We start from the raw sequence: 25,304 nt of genomic DNA on the forward strand, positions 1-25,304 counted from the left end.
AGAGACTTGAATGCTGAATTTAGGGGATTATCTTAATAGGCCATTTTGACTAAAATGAAGTTATGTGTGGATGTCTGCTCATTTTTATAGTTTCTTATTCTAGTCAACTAATAATAATTTTTTTATTTTGAAATTAAGAGAGACTTGAATTCTGAATGAGACTATAACTTTACTATAGTAAAGTTACATTCTTGCTTACCAATCTTGTTCTGTATTTGAAAGCCAATAGAAATGAAAACCAAACTTTGTAGAAATTCCAAATTAACTCTAGCAATTAATAATGATAATCCATGCAGAAAGCATTGTAATAGAAGCAGGCATCAGCAGCACATCAGTCTTTCTGTGCTTGTGGATCTGGATTCCAAAAGGAAGAGCTCAGGGTTGCTATATTATCCCGTAGATGTCAGTTTCTCTAGGGAAGGCCTTAACCACCTGGTGTTGGAGGGTGGGGTATTAACAGCTGTTGACGCATTAGGCACATGGTTTGACTACTTGAACAAAGATACCAAAACCCCTAAAAAGACAAAAAATATTGTACTTAATATCTGTACTTGTGAAATTATCCAGATACTTCAACCTTAAAAACTGAAAGAAAAAAAGTGAAAAGCATTTCACAGTTAAAAACCAGAGCTCAGCATGTTTTTCTAAGCATTCTTAGAAGTACTCAGAATCTTTACTATGTATATGTGTTCATGAAAAAATAAAAATAATTTTAGATTTCTAAATGCCTTTTGGAGGTGGCACAGTGGATAGAGAGCCCATCCTGAATCAGGAAGACCTGAATTCAGATTTAGCCTCAAATACTTACTGTGTGACTCTGGGCAAGTCACTTAACCCTGTTTTCCTCGGTTTCCTTATCTGCAAAATGAGTTGGAGAAGGACACAGTGAATCACTCCAGTATCTTTGCCAAGAAAACCCCAAATGGCATCACAGAGAGTCAGACATGACTGAACAACAACAAAGATGTCTTTCATGCAATAGGAAGGTCTCTCATATATGCTAGAAAACATTTTAATGATAGAAATATGACTTTTTTTTTTGCTAACTTCAGCTGAATTCATGAACCACTTATTGAGATTCAATAAAGTTCATGCCTGGTCCATTGATATAAAATACAAGAGACTGTCTTGATTACGGATTCAGTTTAATGGCTTCACCCTAAAATGAAAATCTGAATGTGTGGAAGAGAGATTGTTAATATTATAGTTTTCAAAATGTCCAATTCTGATAGAAAGGAAAACAGAAATAGTGTCAGAGTAGAAGTTTTAAAATATAGCAGGTCACTACAAAGACATGAATTGAGCAGAGTCTGAAAAGGCCAATAATGTCTGTAACAGAATTTGAATTTTAGTGCCACTGTATTGAAATTTTTAAGAACTCATTTTATTTAAAATATGAAATCAATGTTCATATGTGTCATATGTACATGTTTTGTCTTTGATATTGTTATTGTTAAAGTAGAAAAGTTTACAGAAGTTTCTATGCCATGGTCTATCCTCTTAAGAAGAGAGAGAAAGAGAGAGAGAGAGAGAGATACTAATCTCCCCTAATATTGTGGTCTAACCTGTAGTTCAATCTCAGCGTTATCTAGGGTCTGTGATTTCAAGTGTGTGAAAACTTAAGACCTGTAGTCTTAGGGAGTTGCTTGAAGCCTAGAGAGGTTAAATGCCCTACCTGGTGTCATGCTGCTAGTGTCAGAGGTTGAATTTGAACTCTAGTTTTTCTGACTCTTAAGTCTAATAGGTTATGCTGTCTCTTATGTTTTCTCCCAGTTGGTATGTTAATTTAATCCCAAATCATTTCAGTACAGTTTGAGCATAAGATAAGGCATACTTATCTTGCTAGTAACCATTTACTATCACCTTTGTGTTAGGTACTAAAGCTTTATATTCCTAACTAGTTTAGTATATCATTTAAAAAAGTCAACATGATGTCACAGAAAGATGATGTGTGGCAACCAAAATTAGGGTACTTAAATTGCTTTTTATGATACCAACAAAATGCATTCTATTTTAATATTCCTTTAACTTTAAAGAATAGGCATGTTATATTCCCAACAGAATTTTATTTAAAGCTACATCTTCTTTTGTCAGTCTCACCCCCTCTTCAATTCCCTTTTTTTCATGGCTATAGGATTTAAACCCTTTCAGTGAACCCAATATTTTCCTGAAATTTAAAAAACCCAAAGCATATGAAACTTAAGGGTGTGGGGAGCAAGAAATATCAGAAGAAGTTTCTCTTTCGGAACACTTCCTCCTTCTAGACCCAGGCTTTCCTAGCTGGAACCCATGATGTATAGAATGAAACCTTTCCAGTTCAGGAAAGGAATTCTTTCTTGCATAATGATCCAGTGTCAGAGTCCTCTGTGATTTAACAGAGAAGAGCATGGGGCTTTTGCAGTCCTCCCTAACAGGTCTTACTCTACCATTTTGCTGTGTTCCCGGGGTAACTTATTTATTCACTTACCACAGGGAATTAAGGATGATATGTGTCCACCGCAATTGCTCTCATGGTTTGAACATATGTAACCGGGTGAAACAGTTGAGTGACAGCACTCTTATTTTCTGTCTGCCCTGTCTCCCCACCCACTTCACCACCACCCCTACCTTCCTTCTTATTAATGGGACACCATTACCGAATAGTCAAAGACGCAGGGTAAGTAAGGTTCAGCATCTAGTCTTCAACCATCCCAGAGCCACCCCACTGACCCTGACTTTGCCAACCCCTACCCCAGCTGTTGTTCGTTTTCGCGGAGTGTAAATGCCCTGTGCAGGACTTGCTGTGCTCCAGTCTGACTTGTTGACCAGTCTCAAGTTGTTGAATAGCTCGAATACTTGTCATATTTGTGGTTACGCTACTCAAGCAGGCTTTTCTGCGCTGTACATTAGCAACTGCCTTTTGTCACCCGTCGTTTTTTGCGGAGGGGGCGGCGGGGGGAGAAGAGGGGGAAGCAGGGAGATTATCAATGATAGTTCCTTTGGCTGCGCTACCATCTCCTTGTGAAACTCTTTGCTTCTTTGATTGCCACTACCAGAGGAAATAAAAGTAGCGACAGAGAGGGAGATGCTGGTCTGTGCTGCCACACAGCATCTCCTGTACTCCCTCCTCTTCCTCCTCCTTCTCCTCCTTCTCCTTCTCCTCCTCCTCCTACCGCGGCAGCTACAGCCCTAGCTTGGTATTAGCATATCTGATCTCCCGGGACAAAGGCACATGTAACTGATAGCCCAGAGCAGGGCTCCTCCTCTTCGTTGGCTTAGCCTCGGAGGGGCCTGTGCGCGGAGCCTCCAGCAGGAGTCGAGCTGGGTACTTGGGGGGGGGGGGTTAGGGTGAGTGGAAGAGGAAGAGGAGGAGGAGGAAGAGAAGAGGAGGAGGAAAGAGGGAGGAGGAGGAGGAGGAGGAGGGCGGAACGGAGAGCAGAACTGGGCGGAGCGTTTACGTGAGCCAGAGGGCAAGGAGCTTGCGAGAGGCTGCACGTCACTCTTGCATGGCAAGTGGTGGGAGCACGGGCTGCGTTTCAGTCCGGGCTTCCCCCCCTCACCCCCGCCCCCGCCCTTCTCTCCTTCCTTCTCCGACACGGCCTCATCACCCACCCCCACTGTAGAATGCTTCTGGCTCACTGGCAGAAGACCGCAGAGCCTTAGCTCTCCGTCTCCCCCCTCCTTCCCTGACGCCACCCTTGGGTCCCCGGAGCGGAGGGGCGCTGTATGGAGGTGGTGTAGCCTTAGGAGTGGGCGGAACCCCCGCGTCCTCCCCCACCCTGCCCTGATGCTGTAGTCCTCAGGTGGGGCTGCATGTGGTAAGTTCAGCTGGACCTGTGGTCCGTGTCCGTGTGAATGCGTGTGGTGCAGGAAGCAAGTGATCAGTGCGGGCTACCCAGCCACGGAAGCTGTAGGCACTGGGACCTGGAGGGAGCGAGGAGCTGGAGTGTGCGCGGGGAGGGAGGAGAAGGGGTGGGGGCGCTGGCAGAGAAGAGAAGGGGGGCTATTTGTACGAGAAAAGCCCGAGTCCAGAGCAGGTAGGAGGAAGACCTCGCCTAGCCTCTCTCACTCCCTGTCCCCTTAGGCTTCGGAGCCCAGAGGGCCAGCGGACGGACCTAGGAGCCGGGGAGGTTGGGGGGGCGGGGAGGGGAACGGACAGACAGACTTGGACTGGGGTCAGGAAGGGGTCGAAGCCCCAGCTCGGAACTGTGGGGCAAAGAGCTTGGAACTGGCCTCCTTCAAAGCAAGGATGTGCGGGGGTTGTGTTATGAATATGTGGTACTTTTTTTTAGAGGACGGTTTCCCAGCTTCAGGGCGGCTGCACATTTTCGAGTTTCCATAGTCTAGTTTGCATTCAAGTTCGGTGTTGGACTGCGAGGTGCAATTGAACCTTTCTTTTCTTTTCTGTTATCACTATCAAGCCCCAAGTTTCAAGAATATTGATGATGTAATGTTAGGTGAATTAAATTTGTCTTTTTAAAAAATGTGTACACCTGTTGTTTTAAACATCACTTTGTGGTTGAATATTAGGAACCTAGACTTCATCACCATGTTGACTACCCATGTCTAAATAGGAATAAAGATTTATTGGTACTGATCTTTGTATCATTAGAACGAAAGGTGAGCTGAGAGAGCCATTACATGAAGCAATTACTTATCCAGAGAAAAAATACTTGATGAATTTTTGTTTGTTCTTTCTTCATTTTAACCTTTGATATAGTACCCTTAAAAGAGGTTATCTACAGACTGAGAAATGAGCAGATTTTATGACTTTAAGTAAAAGCAGTTTCATAAATAGCAGGCTTGGTTTTACGTTAGAATTTTTTCTTGATTCAGGGTGGTTTGGGGAGCTGTTCTAACTGATGTTACAAGATCTGTAAAAGTGAGTTCCTGTACTGAGTTGGGAAGTGGGCAGTCAGCAGCTTGAGACATCCTGAGATTCTTCCAGTTCTCAGTAAAGTTGTTTGTCAGGGGGAATATGCTCATTTGCATTTTCAAGTAGTGTTCTTAAGGTTTTCTTTCTTTCTTTTTTTAAAATATTGCTGTATGTTATGAAATAACAGGCAGTGCTTTAAAAACTTAGAGAAGTTTTAATACAGAGATTTGCTTAATAAGCAGCCACTAGTATATAAAAGTAGCTATTTGGTGAGTAGTCACTAATATAAGTAAGCATGAGAGCCTCTGCAGTCTGAGAAAATGACAAGATCCACTTGATGGTACCGACAGTACCTCCCACCATACATGCCCATGTACTTTTGGTACACTTAATTTAGATTAGTGATCAGAAGGCAGCTGCTTGTTAGCCAGGAGTACACATTTCTCTTTACTACCATTCTTTTCTTAGTTTACAAATGTTTGTGTTCTTTTAATTGTGCAAGAGTTGGCCTGGGTAAATGTAAGTGCTGCTATGCAGGTGAAAATGCACACCTTTAAAAGAAAGACCTCAACTCCTAGCTCAAATGAGAAAAACGGACAGACTTGGCTTTGGATTTCTGTGTTATCAGTTCCTTCACACAGAGAGCTAACAACAAATTTAGTTAGATTTATCTTCCACTTTACTCTGTGGGGTTTCTTATGCTTAAATTTGTGTTGCTCATCATTTCAAACTGTTGAAACTAATTTTTACCCTCTTTTTAAACCCCTCTCCTTAACAGAAATGTACATGCTGCATTGTATTATGAGCTTTTAAAATTTCTTTTCTATTATATTTAAACCATTTGAAGATAGTTTGAGTTTGTTTTTTGTTTTTGTGGGGGTACAGACAGAACAACTCTATCCCTTAGTTTATTAGCATGAGTACGGGGATTAGCAGTTTCTGTGCCAGCCAGGTATACAGTAGGTATCCTAGGGAACAATTTATACTTGCCTTATACTCTTGGTAAAAGCTGCTTTGGATGACTTCCTTTAAAGAATTAAGAGAAATATCGTTCTTTAGATTTAATGAACCTTTTGACTTTCATTGACTAATTTTGCTCATTAACGTTTATTTAACTTGAAAGACAAAACATGTTATTCAGTAATCTTGTATTGAATCAGAAACTAGTGAGACTATATTTTGATATCCTAGAATTTGGGGTCAAGAGAAAGGAAGAATGGTAATTTATGCACCTGCTCTTTTAAAAGTAATTACTGCTTTAAGAACAGAAAAGTGAATTTAGGGATAAGAAAAAAGTGATTAGGGAGATTGGACAACTAAAAATTCAGAGAACTGAAACATTCAATTAATGCTAAAATATTTTCAACAATAAATGTCCATATAAATTAGAATAAAATTTAAAATTTAAAACCAATTCAGATTTACCATTCACCTAAATGCGTTGTTTTATTAAGTATGGTGTCAGCTCAACAGACTTTAATAGCTTTTGTTTCTTTTTTGTAGTTTGCTGTGATTTCCTAGAAACATAGAAAAATATCAAAACTGTCTTCGCTTTCATTTGCACAAAAAATGTCAAGGTCATTTAAAATACATTATGTTCATAAAAATGTGTGCATCTACTTGGTAGTATACACTACTTTTTAATTCACTTTTAGAATTTATTTAAAGTCCTTTTGCTGAAGAAATTTTACATATGGTGATTCATGTTTGTGGCCATGGTACAGAAGGAGACAGCTCCAATTGCAATAGTTTCTTGGCAAAAAAAAATAAAAGCAGTCTCTGATTACTGAGTCCAAAGATCATGAAGTATACTGAAAGCAAAAGAGGGCAAGGTCCAGTTTAAATGGAAACAGCATAGCAATAGGGGCAGACTTCAGCGTAGCAGTAGGGGCAGAATCCAGCATAGCAGGTCCTCCCACTAATTAACACTAACCATAGGAAGTAGAAGCTGAACATTTAAAATAAGGCAGTAAGGCAGTGACATATATACCAATCACATGCTCTATCCACAGTTGATCATTATTCCCTTTAAAATAATTGGGTCTCTCTGAAGTCATAACTACTACTGGTGACAAATGAAATTGACTTGTGAAAGGATTTCACTCTTGTAGATATTCTAGTTTAAAAACCAAGGAGACAAACTACTAACTGAAGTTGCTTTTTTGCTTTCTTTCATCTAATCTGTAAGATGGGGGAAAAAACTAGTCAATGCAGTTTGGCATAAAAAGCCAAATTCTTTCTTCAGATGCAGATGATGAGAACTACTTATGTATCTAAAGGCAGAGTTGGGCCTTGTAGCATCACATCATCCATTGTGTAGAGCAGTGTCTTTCTCCATTAGCGCTGCTTTGCAGTTCATTCTTTGTATGATTCTGTGAATGGCATATGTCAGGCCAATAAGACTACATTCATATTCTGAATAATAAATAGATGCCTTGTTTCCCCTTAAAGATCATGAGATGAACAAAACATGCTTCTATAAAATAAATATTGGAATAGAAGCAGATTATTTAAAAAAATTTAAATTATCAAACCTAAGTAGAGAATTGTTTATTGAATATGATAGGAAAAGTAACTTAAATGTACATAAAGTTTTTGTTATTTTGCTGTTGGTAATTTCATTTTATTTACAATTTTTGTGATCATAAATTGAAAGGGACCTTAGATCAGCTAGTCCAATTAGTTTTATACCCTCCTGTGCCTAATATAAATGGAACTTAAGTACAAGTAAAGGATTTAATTTTCTCAATTATCATACCTGTCAGGATTATCTGTAGCAAATGCAGTGTTTTGTTTTAATATACTTTAAAAAATCTAGCACAGAATAACTTGTATTGTGCATTCAAACTGCTGGGAATCTTCAGTCAAAAATGTGACAAACTATTGTTTTTTTAACCTCTCAGATTTTCCACTGTTAGTCTGCTTAAAACTCTATTTCACAGGAAGAAGAGATAACAAAATTGGTTGACTGAACTGGGCTAAAGAAACCCCCAGGATTGGAGGTAAACTATGAGGATACATTGGAGTAGGAGTTGGAAGGAGTGAGGAGGGCATATTTAAAGTCGCCATACAACTGCTACAGCAGGTCTGACTAGTTTTAAGTGCCCAAAGGCAGCTTTGTCGTTACTAACTGTAGGTAGCAGCGAACTGAAATTCTTAAACTTAATTCACGTGTGTGTTATTTTCTTCTTCTTTCTCCATAAGTTATTATAGTTTCATAGAGTTAACATTTCTAAGATATTTCTTTCATTTTCCTAGAAAACATCTTTGAAGTTATATTAAAAAAAAATCCTAGTGTTTTTCTGCTTTAGTTTTAAAAGGAAAGGAGTCTGGTTCTTTTAGAAGAGCAAAGAAATTGAAGGTTTGGACTTGAGTATGTTGGGCAAGAGTGAAATATACTACCTGACTATTGTATAGTTAAAAATGCCTAGTAGTAACATAATGTCACTTGCTGCAAATCAACCTTTAGCCTCATGCCTTCCTCCTCTCTCAGGCCAGCTGCTTATCATTCCACTCCATGCAGCAGTTACCAGGGCTTTGAACAGTCTTACTTTAGTACCCCACCCATGTACTTGAAATTATTGCTTGAGTTAACTCTTTTGGGGGAATCTAAAAATCTTAAGGATCATCTCTGTAGCAAGCAAGTTTGCATAACTTTATAGCTACATTAATGAATTAACTAGATGCCAATCCTATTTTGAACTAGCTTAGCTAATCTTTAATTGAATTTTTTCCCTTGTTTTATGAGACATGATAGAATTTGTTGTTTGTCAGATTGGGATGGCAGTAAAGGAGAAATTCAGTGAATATTCACATGAAATGGATATGGCATAGGAATTAGTTGACAAGAAATATGACTTGAAGCCAAAGATGAAACATAATTTCTTTTTACATTTCTTGATTTTAGTTCCATTTGGCCATTATCTCTTCCATACTGTCTAAAAAAAGACTATGATTTCTCCTTTTATCATCTCTAGAAAAGGTCATTTCACACAGTGATGGTTCAGACTAACCATATAGATTATGGTTGGTTATTAAATGTAAAATTATGTACTGTATGGAATAGTTAGCTTATCTTAGAAGCGAACTTCTACCTAGAGATGACATGGCAAGACTAAAGTATCACAAGATGTGGTAAGTTGAAACTGGATAGGTTGAAGGCAGCTTTTTCATGAGGCTAATAGAGCTTGAATTATTATTTAAGTAGTAGTCACTTTACATTTAGTGTACGATTCTTTTTCTTTAGCTATTAGGATTGTACTTGACTCAATTATTTTTCTTCTCAGTTGTAGTATAACCCTACTGGTGTTAAACATTTAGAGCACCACAGGTACTATTATCAATACATAGAAGGCTACTTCAGGAAGAAAGATATCATGTCTCAAAATGGGCAGTAAAATTACTGAAAAACAGATGTTTGCTTTGTGTAATGCCATGCATTACCCCCAATTTTCAGATTAGATCCTTGATTCATTTATATACTTTGTTTCTAATATAAAGTTGAAAATCTACTTAGTAAAATGTTATCATCTTCCCATCTTCTAGGAACAATTAAATAAGCTAAGCATTTATTTTTATTTGGCTGGATTAAATTTTATTTCCACTGGACAAGTGGACAAGTGATTATAAGCTTACAATAGTACTTTTCCCTCTTTTGAGTGTCTTTAAATAAATTTCTTCTTGATACTCTTAAATTTTATTTCTCAGATTACATGTTACAGAAATACTTTTTTCTCTTTGGCATTCCAGAATCAGAATATATATGGTTCTACTTACCCACATTTGTCTGTCTTCTACCTTTTTACTAGTGAAGATAAAAATGAAGTATAACATGTGTCTGTGAGAATTATTTTGTATCATATCTCTGTACAGCAACATGGTATTCAGAATTTGAAAGCAAGGACTCTTCAAAACTAATCAGAAGCACCTAAAACAATTTTAAAATACTTTCATGGACATACTTCCTCGTGTAGCTTGCTTATTTTCATTACTTTTAGTGGCAAACAGTTGAATAATAAATAAAATTTAGAGGATAAATTAGGTTCCTTTGTTCTAAGGTGTCATTTTCATATATATGTGTATACATATGCACACACATATATGTATCTGTATATATTTATATATATTGATTCTTGTTTATTGTACAGTCCCCCTTTTTTAAAAAAATCCATTACATTTTTTTCAAAGCTTTTGGTTCCTTCCCTAAGAAGTTTTTTTTTTTTTTTTTCCTACAGGCAGTGTTTGTCAAGGGTCTATAACGTGAGGGGAAAAACAAGGAATCTTTGGGGAAAAGATACTATAGAAGGGTTGAAACAAAGATCCCATCCAAGTAATTATTACTACAGCAGAAAAAATTTTCCATTATACTCAGTCTAAGCTTCTTTGATGTACACATGTAACTTTTTGGGGACTACACAGGGTAAAAGTAAAATAGAAGCTAAAGATGTTTTAACTTTTAAGTCTATTTACTAGATTGTCTCTGAAAAGCAGTGAAAATAGATTCTTTACTTATCTAAAGCTGTCTTATTTTTTAATAGAGTAAACAGCTTTCAGATGAAAAGTGACTGATTAATACTTTTTCCACAACTTTGTTGTTACATATAAAGTATCATATACCTCAGTTTATAATTTAACTACAGTAGTGTATGTTATATATGCTGCACATATCACTGTCACTTTAAGGTTAACTACATCATAGTTTACAATTAAACTACCCTTTCCTATCATCCTTCCTTCTAGAGTTTTTCATGGCAGCAATGTCTGAAGAAAGCCATATTTGTTCAGCTTGGTGGTAGTTTACTGCAATGAGAAGATTATTTAAGGCTGCCAGAGTGGTACAAATTTAGGGTTAAACTTAGAGAAAATGTTTTGTGACTGGAAATCGACTTCGGGATTGTTTCTTGTTGAAGTTCACGTAGCTTGTCAGGGCACAGACATTTGTCACCACAGGTCTGGTTGTCTTTTGAGAAATGTTTCTGGGATTTAAAGCATCGATATTATTGTTTACTGACAGCACATTTTCCTGTTTGAAAAGATATGTACGTAGCATAATTGATCATTTCTGCTTGAAAATACCCTCCACTCCTTACCTCTGTTTGCTCAGCTCTGCCACAATAGAGTTTGGGAATGATCTTGAAATGAGAATTCTTTTTTTTGTTTTGGTTTTGTTTTTTGAAATGAGAGTTCTTTGGGATGCCTATAGCTAGAGTTCTTGTGAAGCATCATCACCCTTCTTAAGAGAAGGGAAATCTGCATTGTTCTCCTATCCTCTCTCATGGCTGGCTGTCAAGTGCACTCTGGCAGATTACAGAGAGGCAGCCCAAACTTGCTCAGCATAAGGGCAGCATATGCTTGTTTACATAGAGCAGTGCTTTTCAGGGTTGTTGGTTTTTTTTTTTTCTTTTAATTCATATCTGGCTCCTAACACAATGCCTTGTACGTTGGTGCCTAAGAAATGGTTAAGTGAGTGTCTTGAGAAAAGATCCTACCAAGAAGTGGCTTCAGTTTTAAGTGATCTAAAGGGTACCGTCTAGTTTTTAATATGCGGGATTTCGGCTGTAGGTTTTGGTGTTGGGGTGAGTTGATACAAGTTCAGAAGCAATAATCCTACTCATCCATTGACTTAAATAAAGATGTGTGTGCTGCTACCTTTAGCCAAAACTTTTAACGCAGGTAAAGGACAAGGCCCTCAGAGGGCCACACTCAAGGGCCTAGAGGGCCAAGTGTAGCCTCGAGGCCCCAGGTTCTCAACCCCTGGGATAGAGTTTGGACTTATGACTTCACTGGTATGGGGAACTCCTAAGTGAGGCTACTCCAGTCTACCAAAGCAAGTTGGTATCTTCTTAGCAATTTATACTTCTAGAGAGTAATAACGTAGATCACCAAGAGGGTTAAGTGACTTGTCCAGGGTCCCACAGACAGTGTATTTCAGAGATGGAACTTGAACCCGTGTCATCTTAGCTTCAAGATCAGCTTTCTATATACTACATCATATGGCCTTTCTTTAAGTAAATACATGAATTCTTAATGTTCCCATCACTTTCAAAGATAGACAAATGATAGATATTCCCATTTTGGGGATGGCAAAACTGAGTAACAACCACAAGGAATCTTTGAGATCGTCTAATCCAGCACACTCATTTTACAGATGAAGAAATGGAGGAAGGAAGTGTGAAGCGCTTTGCCCCATGGTCATAGAATAGTCTGGGAGCAGAGCTGGAATGAACCCTGATTTCTAAGCCGTTATTCTTTTCACTAGACCATACAACTTCCCAAAGAACTTGATTTAGCCAAGACTTCGTAAGAATCAAAATTGTACCTAAAATGCCTCTGATTTCTAGATTTGTTCCCAAAGACTGAAACGCATCTTAACAGAGGAATAAATAACATTTCTAATATAAACAGTTACTTAGTGATATAACGTAAAATTTTTTTTCCTCTTAATTATTTAATAAGGTAATAATTTATTCTAAATGTTTATCACAACACCTTCTAACACTAACAAACATTGGCTTACTAAATGCAGTTATTTCAAAAACTTTTTCCAAAGAAAAGGTCATACTTGACAAACTAACAATACATTAGATGCTGTTTTTAATTTAATAGAAGCATATGCTTCCTCCAAAGACTGCAACCAGGAAGAGTTTTTAAGTGTGGACTTGAAGAAACAAAACAGCAAAACTTCCAAATGTTGAAAACCATAGTGTCTTGCTTTTAGTTTGTTGAAAAACTGATTGCCTGACGTGTTTTCAGGTATTTGCAGGTTTAAGAAATTGTAAAGAAAATGGTATGGGTTGTTCTTATGGATCTCAGTTGAAATATGGTGTCTGATCATTAATAAACAGCTTGCTTTGCCCTCCGGGCCTCAAATAGTACAGTATGCAACAAGGGAGTGCAGGCAAGGCACGAAGATGGAAACAGTAGTATCGGATTACAGTTTCAAAATATCGCTGGAACACGTTAGCTGGCTTTACTCTATTGACTGGCTTTATAATTACATTGCTGATTTGTTAGGGACGACTCTGCCTTACTTTCCAATTAACATGGCTGTTACTGCAGGGACCTCAGAAATACTGGATGCATTTTCATTACAAAGTAGAAAAAAAAAGTGCTATACTGATCTCTGGTGGAATTAGGTGTTCTATTAACAAAGATTCTGAATCTCTCTGGTTCTTCGGAGGATCTTTACCAGATCCTTACAGTTAACCTTCTTAATAATGGAGGGGAAAGGATCCCTATCCAGTGAGATTGACCCATGTTGTTAGCATTTACTTCATGCCAAAGGCAAGGATGTTTGAGCTATCACTGCTTTAAGCTTTACAAATACCCCTTTTCACCTTAGCCTGCTCTAGAGTCTCACTAAATATCCTCACCCAGGAACTTTGCAAAAACAGTCACAGCTTTTGAGCCAACTGCAGCACACCCTATCTGTTTGTGCATGACTGTGCTAAAAGCCATATGTACTTTTATTAGCTTCTCTCTGTGACCCTGCCATCTTTACCCACTACAACCTTTCTAGGGCATTGTTTTTAATTCTGTGCTGTGCTTCTTAAAAAGAACACACTATTTGTTTCTTTGGCTAATTAGACTTTAAAAGGCTTCTTTTAACTGTATAAAATGAGTTTGCTCAAACTCAAATGTCCGCTAGCTGAAATGGGATAATTCTTTTCCCTTCATGAAGCAGTTGTGACAGCAGACTTGAGAGAAGACCCAAGGTTTTCACAGAGAGAGCAGTTATTTCTTCTGGTACTTCCTTCCCTTTCTTTAGGAGGAGTGGCAGGTGGAAAAGTCTTTTTGTCAAAGGCAGAGGCTTTCTAGCCGAACCACCTCATAAGCCGTGACCAGTGGTGGTTGTTGTTTTGGTTTTTGTTTTTTATAAGTGCCAGTCAGTTAGTTGAGGTGGAAACAGAAAAATGAGAATCACCTTCTGTGTTTCAGAAGCAGTGCCAAAACAATTACTGGCTTACTCTCTTAGGTTTGTGCCAGCCTTCTTTTGTTGGGGAAGTTTACCACTGTTAGCCCTTCATTAAAAAAGTTTGGTGGTGGTGGTTGGTTGGTTGGTTGGTTGGTTTGTTTTTTTTAGGATTGGTTTGTTTTTTTTAGGAGGGTTACAAAATTACTTTTTTCACACAGAGGCATTTGGTCCAATATATACCCTCTCCCCTCAAAAAAAAAAAAGAAAGTGAAAGAATGCATGTTTCTTTATTCCGTGGGTTGAAATCTGTGTATAAATATATGTTCTGTGGTTTTAGCTGCACAGGATGTCAGTGAGGAAGTAGCCACTGCCAACCTTGCTTGAAGACACACTTCACACAATAGCTAGACCCTCCTGCTTTTTCTTTCCTTTCAAACTCTGAATCCCACTGGATAAATTGCTGCATATGAATTGTTGATTCATATAAATTACTTTTAATTTATCTTCTCTCCCTACCCTTTTTTTTCAAATTGCAAGATTTCTCATAGTGCTCTTAGAAGAACATAAATATTTATGTGTGGAGCTTATGCTCTTCTGGGCTATTCAGCCCATAGAACTTCATACCATAACTGAAGAGTCTGGGGCTATGGTTTCTTTTTTAAAAAAAAAACCAAATTTATTGATATTCTTTGTTACATAACTTTACTTTCCAAATATATCCTTCTTCTCTACTTCTCAGAGAGCCTTCCTTTTTAACAAAGAGGAAGAAAAAAGCAGTTTAGTAACATTAATAAACATATCAGCCAAATCTGACAGTATATGCAATGTTATACAGTCATAGTCCCCCACCTCTGGAAAGAAGAAATGTTCATTTTTCTTAGCTCTTAGGAGCCAACTTAGTCGTTATAATAACACAGTATATAGTTTTGTTGTTGTTGTTTCTTCCATTTATATGTTGTCATTGTGTATATTGTTTCCCTAGTTGTATTTACTTCACTTTGTAACAACTCATGTAAGTCTTCCTCTTTTCTGAATTCTTCAGATATATTATTTCTTGTGGCGCAGTAATATTGCATTATAGTAGCTAGCTGGTACAGTGGATACAGCACTAGGCCTGGAGTCAGGAAGGCTTGAATTTAAATCTGGCCTCAGACGCTTATTAGCTGTGTGACCCTGGGCATGTCACTTAACCCTGTTTGCCTCAGTTTCCTCATTTCCACAAATGAACTGGAGGAAGAAATGGCAAATCACCCCAGTATCTTTGCCAGAAAACCCCCAAATGGGGTAATGAAGAGTGAGATACAATTGAAACAACTGAGCAACAACAAAATGTTGCATTACTTTTATGTACTATAATTTGTTTAGCCATTCCCCAAACAATGTTTCTAGGTCTTTGGTACTACAGGAAATGCTGCTAAAAATGATATATGATAAATCCATGAGAAGTGCAAACCAATTATATATATTTTACATATACATGTATTTCATATATAATTTTTTTAACATAAAATGAGATCTTTCTATCTTTGACTTCCTTGGGATAATTTCCTAGAAATTTGATTTCTGAATCAGGGTGTAGACATCTTGTTCAGTTTCTTAGCATAATTCTGCTTTCCAGAATGATTGAGCCAATTCACAGCTCTTCCAACATGCCTGACTTTCCCTTGGCCTGAGTTTCTTAAAGTTCCCTTTTAAATGATAGACATTTTTCTTCAGTGCTATTGACTTAATTTTTTTTCTTTAATTTTTAGTCTTCACTTTGTAGATATAGGGAACTCCTGGAGTGGAAAGCCCCATACTGCTGATGCAGATTAATACCTTATCTGAAATATGTAAACTTAGAGTGTTCCCTAGGGCACTGATTGGTTAATTTTTTTAATAGCATATTTATTTACAAAATCTTCCATACCTCTGTGTAAGCTGTCATGGGAAACAGAGTCAGCTTCCTCTCTGGCTCCTCTTCCTGACCCTAAATGTTGGTGTTCCTGTGGTTCTGGCCTCAGCCCTTTTCTTTATTACTTGGTAAACTCATTTATTCCTTTGGCTTCAATTACTGTCTTTACATAGATGATTTACAAATCTATATCTCTTGCCCTGACCTTTCTCTCTAATTTCAGACCTGCATCTCCCACCTATAGAGAGGATATTTCTACCTGAATTATAGAATCATATATTTAGAACTGTAAGTGATCCCAGAGGCTATGTAGTTCAACTCCTCACCGCTCAAGTTAAGTGACTTGCTCATCATAACATAGCTAGTGTCAGGTAGGGTTTGAACCCAAGCCTTCTGTATTCCAAGTTCAGCATTTGGACCATTTTGCCATGCTGCCTCTCCTTGGAAACGTACTGCCAGGACTTCAAATTCATCATGTCCAAAGCCAAATTTACTTATACTACTTTTAAAGCTGTTCCATTTTCTGACTTCACTGTCTTTGCTAGTGGTACCACCAATTATTCAATCATTCATGCTTGATACCTTCTCTTTAATCTCACACATCTAATCATTTGGTAAATCCTGACAATTTTGCCTCTGGTATATCTGTTTCTGACTTATCCCTGTCTCACTAGGCCTGCTGCTCCAAGCCAAGCACAGGCCTCCCTGGATTAGGCATGACTTCTTCCCTCTCTTTCCTTTCTAATACATCCTTCCCATTGCTATATTAATCTTCCTTATGTCCAGTTCTGAGTATGCCATTCCTCTTCTCAGGACAGAGTAATAGCTCTCTGTTGTCTACTGAATAAAGTTCAGACTCCTTAGTCTGGTATTTAACACCCTCCACAACGTATTATCCCTCCCACAAATGTTACTCTTGTACTGAACTGGACTGCTCGATTTCAGAGGCATCCTGGTACTTGGAAAATGTGCTGAATATGGAGTCATGGGACTTGAGTCTAAATTTCTGGAGCTGCCGCTTAATTGCCTGTGTTAACCTTAAGCAAACCATTTAAACTCTCTGGGCTTCAGTTTCCTTATCTGTAAAATCAGAGGGTTAGGCCAACAATCAACAAGCATTTATTAAGCACTCACTAGGTGCCTGGTACTGTGCCAAATGCTGGCAATACAAAGAAAAGCAAAACTACAAAAAGAGCTTCCACCTTAATGAGCCTGCATACCAATGGGAGAGTAGAGAGAAAGCCTCAAGTGGCTGAATCTGTGTAACTTCTGACGTTTCATCTGGGTCTAAATCTGTGATCTTATGACCCATCTGCATACCTCCACTTATCCTGTGTCCTGTGCCTCGAGTGCCCTTCTCTTCCCATCTCTCATCTTTGCCTGCTGAAATCCTTCCCATCCTTTAAGGCCTAGATCAAATTTCATCTCAGGGCCTCCTGGCCCTCCAGTAAGTTAATTATTTTCACAACTACCACCACGACCTCCACCTCTACCTTTCTTTACACACCCACGGACCCTGCAAGGCACTTGGTTTGTACTTCTCATGAATTTATCATATATCATTTTGTATTATAATTGTGTATATTGTGTTTTCCCCTAATAGATTGTGACCTCCCTGGAGGCAGGGACTTTTTTTTTTTTAAGTATTTATATCTCTTCTAGCGCTTAACAGTCTTTTCCCCATAGTAAGTGCTTAATGAATATTGAAGTCGTGGTTTTTCACTTCTTCAGTTGCCTAAAACAAGATTAGATGAAACCCTTGAAAATTCAGGAAGCAAACCAAATTTCATTCTTAAGGTGTTGAGAAGGTTATTTAATGAGTCTCTCCTGACCTTGATTTCTGTGATAACAAAAATGGTGCCTCTTCACCTCAGTTAAAAATGTTTTCACTTAGATTCTTATATAAGGAATCCCCAAATTCTTATTAGGTTGTGTTCCAAAGTATTATGAGACAATTGCTTGGAATTCAAATAGCATTTCTCTGTAGTAACAATTTCATAAATCAGGGGTCAACAAATCTGACCCACCAGATTTTGTACATCTGTTGAGCTAAGAATGATTTTAACAATAAAAGTATTTAAAGATGTAAAAATCGTTCTTAACTTACCAGCTGCCTGTGGGATTTGGCCCTTGGCTATAGTTTGCTCATCCCTGTTTAAATGGTATGTTCCTAGGCTAACTTATCAATGCCTGTTTAGCACATAGTTTACCTGAAGTATAGTAAAGTAACAGTAATACATTTAAATACCTCTTAAAATTTTTCAGAGTACTTTATTGGCATTATATTGTGAGGTTAGTAATGAAGATATTAATGATTTCCATAAACTGAAGCTCAGGGAAGTCTAATGACTTTCCCATAATCACACAGTAAACTGGTATCACTAAACTATTTGTACCGTCTAAATCCAGCACTATGGTTGCCATAATAAGGGAAGGAGTAACAAGGCTCTCTCCTATGCCCACACTTGTTTTTTTCAACTTAAAAACCAAGTTGGGAAAGACAGAGTCATACGTAGATGCTCATGGTGGATATTGAATAAGTTAGGATAAAGCATCCACTAATGAAGTGAGTTTCATCCATTTTCAGAGGAAACCAAGACTCAGGCTATCCTGGACAATTTAACACAAAAGTTTTGGGGTTTTGGTTGGGAGGAGTATCTTCCTTTCCTTCCTTCTCTATTTCTTACTGTCCCAGACCACCAGAGATAAAACAAGATGGTGAAGTGAAACTAGGCATCAGCCTATACGTCTGGGGGGGGAGGGAAAAGACGGAAATCTCAACTGCAGCAACAGGACAGGTAGAGAAGGTCCTATAGCCATCAACTGCTATGTAGGGAAGTATAGTGGAAAGAATACTAAGTTAACTCTGAGTCAGGAGATATGCATTCTTGTATTGGCTCTGCCACTACTTACGTAAACTGGTGTGACCTTGGACACATTCTTAACTTCTCTTAGCCTCAGTTACTTCATTTTTAAGGAGGGAGTTGTGTGGGAGTAGCTGAAACCATCAAGTGGAGGAAGGAGGTATGTAGCACCACAACTGAGACCACGTTATTGGGAAGTAAATGAGTATGAAATGTAGATGCCATGCTGCTCTAATGGCTTTACAGAGAGAAGTAAAACTATCTGTTGGCAACTGGGAAACAGGTCCTGGTAAAGAAGAGTTAGAGTGTGTAGTTATTATGGCCCCTTGCAAATCATATGGGGCAAAAAATTTGTATTGCATGAAATCCTCTAGGATTTGCACTTTTTTTTCTTTTTTCTTTCTTTCTTTTTTTTTTGAAGTTTGAAAATTAATGCAAGAAGTACAGAAGATTCAATTTGAGGATTAGATGGAAAGGTGATTTGTGGCTCCTGTGTAAAAGTGGGATTGTCAACAAGCATGTTTCAAAAATTGTGATATGATTGACCACCTTTGTACCATCCATTTGATCCTCCTCCTGACAGGTATTATGAGTGAGGCAATGAAGGTTATTTTGCTTTTGATTGTCATCATTGGAGGAGAAGCTGGTCAAGATAAAAATAGCTCCTTCAAGGTCCAGAAGAAGGAGATATTCTTGCTTGAAGAGTAGGGGCCATGGTAGGATAAGGTCCATGCCCCTCAAAGGCCAAGATCCCCATCTCTAAATAGATTTAGATCTGCTATTATATCTCAGTTCGTTTGTTTAAAAAATTGGATGTTATTTCTAATCTTCTTGCTCAAAATTCAGATTCCAGTTCTTTTTCAGGTCCAAGAAGCAGCCAACCATAGTCCATATCACCATCTACAAAGAGAAGCCACTCAGCTTATAGAAAGCCTCATAGGAATGATGTCTTAAAAGAATGGACCAAAATTAAAACTTAACCTTTTAGGAAGAAAATTATTTCATTTACATTATCATAAGGGATTTTATGATGTCTCTTCAGCCTAAATTTAATCTGGAACAGAGGTGTCAAACTGCAGGAACCATATTAAAATATAAGTGGGAGATAGTTAACAAAATAGATAACAATACAATAGAACATAGACAATGTTAATATGTGGTTTTCTAAGTCGATATGCTGCAGCAGAGATCTTTATGAATATTTAGTGACCCCTTTTTCTATTTAAATGTTTGATACCGTTGGATCAGAACAGTTTTGATCCATCTGATAATCAGAATACATCTGAATTTTTTAAGAGCTCTATAAATTCATATCCATAGAGTAATGTCAATTTTTTTGGTTCTATGTATTTTAACATCTTGAGATCTGAAAATGTAGAACAATTTTTATTGGCATATTTAAGAATAAAAATGAGTTTGGGTTTTTTTTTTAGTGGGAGAGGGTATTAGACTGGATAATTTCTGTGGTACCTTCTAGCATTAAAGGCCATGAATCAAAATTTCCTACACCTTCAGCTATTCAGTCTCTTTAAATAGCCTAATATTCATCTGAGATGATCTAAATCAGAAATTGCCTTTACGGCTCCCTAACTGTGACTCTAACCAGACCTGTATGATAGGAATGGCATTGTGAAAGCTTCCCCCTCTTACTAATCACTTTCCTGTTGGCCCTATAGTAACTCCTTACCCTTGACTCCTCTTTTAATAAATCAGGACTAAGTTATTATCCATTTCATCTCTGATAATCTATATATATTACCTCTCTCTGTCAAACAGGTGTTTACTTGGTCCGTTATAGAGTGTCTATATTTATGGACTTAGTAAGTTTTTTAATGAGTTGCATTTAAAACCTTTAAACTAAAAGGCTTACTTTTTACTAGGATTAACATGGGTTTCCAAACTCAGATTGCAACCCAAATTAAGTTCACCAGAGGACCAAAGGAAAAAAAAAATAGGTCTTCTTCCTACCTGACTTCTTGGCCAAGGACAAAGGACAAGTGATATGAGAGTTTCTTTTTTGTTGTTATTGTTGGTCAGGGAAGAGCAAAAAGAAAAGCTAGGCCCTTCCCTCCACCACTGAGCCCTCTTGATGGGCTTCTGATAGATGTTTCTTCTATCAACAGTAACACCCTAGAAATACTACTGCACCATAAGAAACAATGCATTATAGAGAATACAGAGGACTTGGGAAGGCATATATGAACTGATATAAAGTGAAATAGAAAGAACCAGGAAAACAGTATATATGGTGGTTACAGCAATATAAATAGCATAACAATAAGGGAAAAAAGAAACTGAATCATGTTTAATTATAATGATTAAATGATCAAACAAAGAAGAGAAAAAGCACCTGCTTCCCTTCTTTAAAAAGATGAGGGACCATGAGAAGGGAACATTGTGATATCAATAAGAATTTTATGAAAACTAAAAAAATAAAATAAACACCTTAGAATGCACCTATTGTTATCACCATGTAGACTGCAGCTGCTGTCTTTGGGGAGAGAACTGGTACAGCCTAGATTATGGTACTGTTTTTGTATTGATTCACAGTTTCAGAGTTGAAAGGGACTTAGTGGTCGTCCAGATCAGCCCATGTCTGACCCACAGTCCCTTTATCACATACTCAATATGTGGCAATCTAGCTTTTGCATGAAAACATCCATTGAGGGTGAACCTTCCGCCCCCCAGAGCATGAGTTTCTGCATCTGAATAGTTCTAATTATTAGAAAGTTTTTCCTTATATTGAGAAATTTACCTCTCTGCAATTTCCACTCACTGTTCCTAGTTCTGTTTCATTGGACCAACCAGAACAAATCTAAATCCCTTATTTCTAGGTGATAGTCCTTTAAAACTTGAAGATAGCAATCATGTCCCCGCTAAGCTTTCTTTTCTCTAGGCTAAGTAAAATCCATAGTTCTTTCAGGTTATAGTTGTGTAGTCTTAAATCATTCTTATTTCCTCCTGACACGCTTTAGCTTATCAATGTTTCTTTCTAAAATCCAGAGTGAAACACAACTGTACTTCACTTGTAATTGTAGAGTCAATCTTCAATTTTCACAGGAGTGTATCATTACTAAAAAACAGTGCAAAAGTAAAAAACATGAATGTTGATATATTGCTCATATGGGAAATAAGGGGCTAGGTTCCTGCGACCACCAAAAACTATAATCTTTCCTAGAGATTGCTGAAAATATACTTTCTGCATACAATTCTTTGTAACAAAACATTAATTCTGATAATATGCATTTTTCCTAACATAGTAACCATGAAATAACCCATAAAATGCAGTACATAAAATAAGATTGGTAACACGCAAAACAGTTTTTCTCACTAGTTATTCTCTAGAATTCTGTGACCTTCTGTGCTAACATCACGATAAAAAAAAAATTGACTTCAGACAATATTCACTTTTCATAACACATGAAATCTGCAGTACTATAAATACTGTACAGCAAATAAAATTCCTAAACTAAACATCTTTTAACCTGAATCTTACCTTACACTGTGTCAGATGGCAGTGTGAAGGCACTGTACTGTATGTTCTACTGCTATAAATCTGTCTACCTTGGCTGCCCTATGAAAACCAAGGGAGAAGTTGCTGGGACTTTAGTTTTTGCTGTCAGAAGACTGAGACTGGTAAGGTCTCTGTATTACCTTAGAGCCCAAAGGACTTTGGGACTTTGCACTATGATTTGGGGGCATAATTGCAACACAAAACTTGAGTTTTAAAGGCAAATAATGAAAACATGCAACGAATGCACAGAGAGCTCTTCCCTGTATATTGGTAGGGTGAACAAGACCAGTGAAGCACTCAGTAGGATACCAGCCTTTCCACAAACTTCTGTGCATCATGCCTCTCATTTTTTTCTTTATTGCATATAGCTGCAAATGTGTACAGCTACCAATGTGAAAGTGAAAATGATGTTCTTAATAAAATGACACAAATGCTTGAAGTTGCATAAGTTTAAATGGGCAAATGTTGAGGATTGACTATATTTTGTTATTCTTTGCACTTAATGTCTTCAAAATAATAGTTGTAGCTGAGTTTAATCTTTAAAATAAATATGATCTATTTTACTTACGTTGGAAAGTCATCCTCATTTGGTATCCATTTTAAGGTAGCATCTAGAAAATGATTTGGAGTTACCGGACTTATATAATTAGTTTATGGTGTGTCCAAATCCATAAAGCTGAGTTTTCTACTCTGAAATTGAGAGAGAGAGAGAGAGAGAGAGAGAGAGAGAGAGAGAGAGAGAACGAGAACATTTAATCAGACCAGTGATTTCATGTTCCTGGTAAGGAACTTCCTCTACCAATGCAGATTGATGCCTCTTCAACTTAAAGTCTAGGAGAGTTGACTGGGACCCTGAGAGGTCAGTGGAGGAACTTTAACCTTGGTCTTCTGGATTTCTAAACTAGCTTCCTATTCACCGTCTTATGCTGCCTCTACTTTGAGAGTAGGGTATATCAATGATAACCACATATGTTCTGTTTATTATTTTTACTTGCTTGCTTTTACTTGGGGAAAATTTTGAAGCAATAGGCACTGGTAAAGGGAAATGGTTTTGCTAGCATTTGACAAGGTTAGATCCAGACTTTAAAATCGGGTTTCTGCAGGGTAAAAGAAAGGCAGGAGACCTTTAGGGCTGCTCAACAAAAACTACTGAAGGGTGGTTTTCCATGCCAAGTTTCCACTGCTCTTATAGATAGATTGCCATTTATTTGTACTTGTCTCGCCCAATAAAAATCTCTGACTCTGAAGGCCTGTGACCACCTTCTATATGCCTATTAAATCCTTGCTTGACCATCCTAGCTCATGACCATTTACAGATATTTAGAGAGCTTTACTAAGATAGTGGATGATGATGTTGGGGACACAGTGATGAATAAGACATGGCCCCATGAAAGTTAGTCTCTCCCTTCTCTAAACTTTCCTTACGCTTCTTATCTGTACTGATTTGGGAGCTAACAGGGACTTCAGAAATCACATAATCAAATCTTACTGGAAGGCAATTAGACACTTAGATCTTGCTTCTTATTGTTTCATTGTCTTCATATATATCTTGTCTCCTCAGCTAGTTTGTAAAACTCTTTAAGAGCAGAGACCTAAATCTGTGCTTTCCTGACACCCAAAACTCATAGCAGTGTGCTTTTGCAGATAGTGCTAAATAAATATTTATTGAATTGAATAGATATCCAGTAAGTATTGATTGAGGGAGAAAATGAAATGAAATCCTAGCTTCCAACTCTAATCTCTATTTTGGTATTTATAGTAAAGTTAGCATTCTTAATTAAGAAAAAAAAGCTAAGTTGGAAAGCATGTTGTTGCCTGTAGAATTTTAACATTAGGTTCCTCACTGCTTCTCACAGTGCCTGGAAAACTACTTTACAGAAATCCACAATTTCCTAATACTATTTTCTTTTTGGGAGAAAGAGAGGAAATATATATTGAAATGTTTTGTGTTTCTTTATGGTTAAATTTATAATTAAAGGGTAGGGGAATTATGTAGAAAAGTTATTTTTTATTCCTAATTAAACTGTTTCTCTTGCCTTTAAAAGCACAATTTGGTGATTATAAATCACGAGTAATCTTTCGTGAAGTCTATATAAGGAAAAAAATTTTTTAATGGATTATTGTGCCTTGGCTTCAAGTATGCAACACATGTGTACAAAAACTTGGGCATTTGAACACTAGAGAATTCATATGGTCCTTTCCAGTCCTAGTCCCCAGCCCACTTCCAACTTAGCCCTAAAGTCACCAAGGAGAAAAAATTTGTAATATCAAAGGCTAACCTAGGGTCCATGAACTTGTTTTTAAAAATATTTTCATAACTGTATTTCAGTATAATCAGTTTTCTTTGTAATCCTGCATATTTTGTTTTATACATTTGAAAACATTTTTCTGGGAAAGGGTTCATAGATTTCACCAGACTGCCAAAGGGGTCCATCATACACAAAAGAAACCCTAAGCTAGAAAATTAGATATGGAACTATGGGAGTTGCAGGATTATCAGGCTTGAGGTTCTTAGATGACAGAGTGGGAGGTGGTGAGTTAGGACAAGATGCTGTAGAAATTTGGGAATCAAGAAATCTGGTAAAGTTCACCCTTCCAATCTTGTTAATACTTCATATGTGTCGATTGCCAGGCCTTCAAAATTGGAGAGCTTGTAGAAGAGGAAAGAGTCTCTCCCCGTTCTCTGTCCTCCCTCCTGCTTGACTTCCTCTCTCCTTCCTCTTCTAGTAGAAAGTTCTTCAAAAACTTTGGCTCTGACTCCTGCTTGATTTTTTTATCCTGTCAGCATTTCTGTTCTCATCTCAGATGAAAGGGCATGCGCCACTACAAAATATTTATTAAAAAGCAACAAATATTGCATTCTGTTGAGGGGGCTGAGGAAGGAGAGGAAAAACAGGCTTCTGTGGAGTAGTACTAAACCTATTCAGAGCATTAGTTACCCCCAACTCCAGGCCCAGAAATTCTTGGAAACTGGCCAGAATGTCTGGATTCATGCCCACAGGTTCTTCAGTTGTATGGCTTTCCTTTTTTTCTTTTTTAAATTGTATACTGCTTAAGGAGGAGATCATAAATGCAAAACCCTAAGGGGAAATTTATCCTTTCTTAACTTATTTTAGTTTGAACTTAGGTGCTTGCATCTTCCTTTCACCTCCTAAAATTTTCCCATGTAATATGAAGGGTTTTTTGGAAAAAGGTATCAGTTGTTAAAACTTTATTTTTATTTTTGCTTTAGAAAGAGTTTTTAAAGCAGGCTTTTAGGGGAT

General features: G+C 37.5%; 1 protein-coding gene across 2 annotated transcripts in view; it reads left to right on the forward strand.

Annotated features, from left to right (window-relative positions):
* SERTAD2 (SERTA domain containing 2) overlaps positions 1-25,304 on the forward strand; it is a 144,897-nt gene that overhangs the window by 108,962 nt on the left and 10,631 nt on the right. The window contains exon 1 of one of the 2 annotated variants that reach the window (XM_027865228.1): positions 3,525-3,797. The exons of the other annotated variant lie outside the window; for it this stretch is intronic. The gene's annotated coding sequence lies outside the window, so the exon portion shown is untranslated. Of the gene's footprint in view, positions 1-3,524; positions 3,798-25,304 lie in introns of those variants that run through there. 2 annotated transcript variants of the gene reach the window in all.

Source organism: Vombatus ursinus, unplaced genomic scaffold (genome assembly GCF_900497805.2).
Source record: "Vombatus ursinus unplaced genomic scaffold, bare-nosed wombat genome assembly UNPS02014778.1, whole genome shotgun sequence".
NCBI lineage: Eukaryota > Metazoa > Chordata > Mammalia > Diprotodontia > Vombatidae > Vombatus > Vombatus ursinus.